This window comes from Nicotiana tabacum, chromosome 18 (assembly GCF_000715075.1).
Source record: "Nicotiana tabacum cultivar K326 chromosome 18, ASM71507v2, whole genome shotgun sequence".
NCBI lineage: Eukaryota > Viridiplantae > Streptophyta > Magnoliopsida > Solanales > Solanaceae > Nicotiana > Nicotiana tabacum.
The window spans coordinates 89,597,577-89,602,070 of record NC_134097.1 but is presented as its reverse complement, the minus strand read 5'-3'; the positions used below and the strand labels follow the sequence as shown (position 1 = coordinate 89,602,070).

The 4,494-nt window shown below is 35.3% G+C and overlaps 1 long non-coding RNA gene across 1 annotated transcript; it reads left to right on the top strand.

Annotated features, from left to right (window-relative positions):
• Positions 1-2,413: 2,413 nt before the first annotated feature.
• On the top strand, positions 2,414-4,294 carry LOC107761334 (uncharacterized). Its single transcript, XR_012702183.1, has 2 exons — positions 2,414-2,901; positions 3,636-4,294. It is a non-coding gene; the product is annotated as an uncharacterized LOC107761334 (long non-coding RNA).
• Positions 4,295-4,494: the final 200 nt, after the last annotated feature.

The following is a 4,494-nucleotide window of genomic DNA, read 5'->3' as shown; positions in this document are numbered from 1 at the left end:
CATAGACATGAGTACCGTCTATGGAAATTACCGGACGGCAATGCAGAAAACCATCAATTGCTGGTTTAAATGACTAGAACACTTAGTTAAAAATATATTCCGGTCTTCCCAGACTCCGCTCATGCCTTTATTCAACAACAGTCCCGGGGTTAAAGTGTTTCAGTGCGGCCATGTACTTGGGTAAAGATGAAAATGACTTATCCCAATCACCAGAAATAATTTCAAAAGCACGTTTGCGCCCGAGATATGCCTTTCTTTTGGTTATAGTACACCCACATTCCTGGTGGATGGATATAATACACTCTTTGATCTTGAACCTAATGGATACTTCCAAGTATGGAATCAAGACAAGATAAATCAAGTCTACATCCAAGTTGAAGTGATTCTCATTGAATGTGTCCATTTCACATCTGTGGGTGCTAATATATTTACCCACTTTCCACAACCCTGATTTCTTCTTGCTCGCACGCAACATCCAGTTACAACCCATAAAGTCTCTACAGCATACAGCCTTGTATACCTCCGGAGTTGACTCCCTTACCGTCATCTCACGACACTCTCTTATGCTATAGATTTTTACAACCCTATTTAGGCTAGATTTATCGGGAAAATACATGCCTTTTTCCCAGCACCATTGGTCTAGACTCATCCCACATTGCTGACCGAAATTCGTCAGCATCCCTTGTGAGGGCATCCACATCTGGCATACTTGGAAAATTATCAAGGTATGGAATATTCCGCTCATGAAACGACACGTAGGACTCGTACACTCTTGGTCTAACGGGAGGTGGAGGAGCATGCTCCCTCGTCAGCTCAGGTTCGACATTTACTTCCTCCTCATCATCACCCTCATCAGGGAAGGGTGTGTCATCTCCAGACTCATCGGCATTATTGTCATAATCACTATCATCTTTCTAACTCTGCGCATCTGCCAAATCATGAGTCAATACGTCGTTTACGGGCAACTGTGTGAGGTCAGGAACATCAAGTTGCTCGTTTTCACTGCACAAAAAGAAGAAAATGATAAGCTACTCAAATTGATAAATACTTTACATATAGCTATATCACTTCACTTACAAACCGTACTGTGTTGATATTCCATGATGGACATTTTCTTGTTGGTGATGACTCCCGGATGGACCACCATGATCCAACACGCCAGAACTACACATATTCCAACTAGGAGCGGGGTCATAACTTGTAAAATTCATATCCGGATGGTACCCCCTTTGAAAAATATGAGTGTTAATACAAATCCAATTCAATATAAAATAAACATCGTTAAAGCGTAGAAATATTTAAAGTTTACCAGTCGTCTTATGGATTATGTAAAGTTAAAAAATTATTTCTTCGCTGCTCATTCGCCGGTAGTGATAAGTTTAAATCAAGGCAAACTCTTTCATTAGGAATCTGTCCGGTAAAAATTGCTCTAAAATAACCACCCGATGATTGGGGGTTATCCCTACTATACAAAACCTCATTATTGGGAACGTCTTCAACCTTGACGTACATTTCCAACAATATTATCACAATAAATTATCTCTATTCATCCGAAATCCGCAAAAAATCTCTAAGGGTTTCATCATCTTCGATGTTAAACTCAGAATAAAAAGCAAACCCCTGCGGAGTCACAAAATACGGATATCTACCGGTTACTTTAAGGTTCACTGAACGTTTTCTCACACTCATTCTTTTACATATCAACGATACCAATTTATCGTACTCCATTGTAAGCGGCAATTTAATATGACACTATGGAGGTGAACGATACCTTACAGAGTTATTCTCCATTACAACCTCATCCCCCTCCTCCCCCAATATAATGAAATCCTTATTTTTGGCTCTTCAGACATTATAAAAAATGCTTGATAACAAGAAGAAAAGTTTGAACGGAAGTTAGAATATTTTTTGAATGGATTTTCATAAAATCCTAACGCCTTTAAATAAGGCAAGTCCTAGCTCGGTGTGCAGAATTTTTTTATGTAAAATGCAGTATAATACCGTGCTTTATATATTTGAATTATTGTTATGTCAGTTAACCGCAGAACACTTATTGGTGGGCCCAAAAAGAAGTAAAACGCAGTATAATAATGCGCTTTAGTAAAAAATGCGATATTATACTGCGTTTTACTTTAACGGCTAAAACTCCGTTAAAGTAAAACGCGGTATAATACCGCGTTTATATAGAAAAGTAACTTTTTTTACACTGTAAAAATGTATTTTAAGTCTAAAATATTGGCATTTAGGTTTCGGACTCGGCGAATGGCATAGACCGATCAAGGATGTGACGTTACATTTCTCCTATATAAGAAGCACCGTAGGAGCAGGTGAAGCAGCCTGCTCTTCGTCGACATGCCAGCTTCAGCCATAATACTTTTAACCCTGCTTTTCAACATTATTACATCAACTGTCATCACACCAGTTTGTAAATAAAGTAAACTTTTTAGGCATTTTCAAAGCCTACTTTTGACTTTTCACTGTTACCTTTGCTCTAAAACTGACGGGTTTTATAAAAGTAAACTTTTAGGTATTTTCAAAGCCCACTTTTGACCTTTCATTGTTGCGTTAGCTCTAAAAATGATAGGTTTTATATCTTGGTTGACTCATTATAGTTACAAAGCAACACGTAGATTGACAGCTCCAAGGTATTTTCGTATATCACAGAAAATTATAAACCTGCAGATACTCTCTTCTCCATAACTTTGTTTTTGGATTACCTTAGCTTTTTCTCTGTGAACTTCGGACTTTATGTTGCTGTGTCTACTCAATTGAAAGATCCTCTTTTGATATTTTGCTTGGTTTTCCTGTTGGGTTTCTCTGAAGAATACATTGTCTGCTAATCAGAGGTTATAGCGACTGCTACTTGAGAAGTTCTATTTTGAATTTTTTACTTATTTCAAGGTAATTATTATATAGGATAATTTTATTTTACTGATGGTATTTTGTGTGTTACTATGATTTTGGTCGAGGTTACCAAATCAAAGAAAAGGATACAACAAATTCTCATGTAAGGGTAAAAGTTTTTTGTAAATCAGCTCTTAAAAGTTTTTTATAAATCAGCTAATCCCCTGGTAATTCATAGTATTCTGATTCTTTTTTGTTCTCTAAAATTAATAGATCTTATTACAGTAATAATCAATGTTTTAATCATTTCTTGAATTCTTGATTTAATCCATCTAAATATTATGTCTTTATATTTGCGCTTTTTTTATCTTTTCCTTTTCGGTAAGTTTCCCAAGATATTTTTCAGTTTCAATTTACTAATTAGACTCAAATTTACCTAAAATACAGGTTTGAAAATTGTGTCTTTTGGTAAGCCGTTTTATCCTTTTCCCCTTTTAGCTAAGTTCTCCAAGTCATTTTCCAGTATGAGGCCAGCGCCTTTGTTATGTAAAATCAATAATTGTATTTAAGTTAAATTTAATGTTTTTATACTATTGTTTTACAAGATATATAGCAAATTGCCATAACTTTACGAATGTATTATAGACGCTATGAATGGTAATCATCTTTACTGGGACTGATTGTGAATGTGAATGCTTTTCTTTATTTTCATTTCTTTTCTTTTTCTTTCTCTTTTTCTTTTTCTTTTTAAATTATCAGCTCATAACAAATTTATATATATACAAATTCAGGAGTTCTTATTCTCATCTTTCCGTTAGACGTGCTAATAGTTAGTGGTGGTTTTTGAAGGTATAAAATTACTACCAATGACTTCTCTTCTCTAAGTGTTTGAATAAATTCTTCAATGAATTACCATTTCTATTAAATTTGTTATGCATATTTCTATCTTCTCGATCTTTTAAGTGTTTGTGATTTATTTTTATCCCCGTTGTCTTGAGGAGTATTAATGGCTTTTATTCTCATTTTCCTGGGGCTAATATCATAACTACTGCTTGGAAGATGAAATAAGTCATAATTTTAAAAAAATCAGGTTTTCTTTATCTTTCGATATCAGAGTTCATTCATTCAGTTGGATGCCTTTGAAAGGAAAATTGTTAGTTTGATCAACATATGCATAAGTTGTTGTCAATTTTGATTTCTTTAGCCTTATGATGATTAGGGGAAGAGGCTGGATCAATGGAGGGCTGACATTAGTTTGCCGTTAGAGCCAATTTACTGGTGTATCAAAATGATATGTAATTTCTCATGCATATTTGTTTTCATAGTCTGATAATGGTTTGTGTAGAGCAATTTAGCAACTTTAAGAGAAGTTTATTCATTTTTTTGGCAGCGATCAAGTTTTGTGACTATAAAAAGATGTGACGACCAGGCCGATCGTCTTAAGAATTAATGCCTTGATTCCCCTATTAATTGCTTTTCCGAGTTTATTTCTACTATTTTGATTTGCCGTGATATTCGATTTTGAGTTTCGGGGAGTTTTGGGACACTTAGTCCCAGAATGAGAGCTAAAGTGTTGGAAAGTTGTCCGTCGTTAGAACAGTATGAAAACGACCTCGGAATGGAAATCCAACGGTTCTGTTAGCTCCGTTG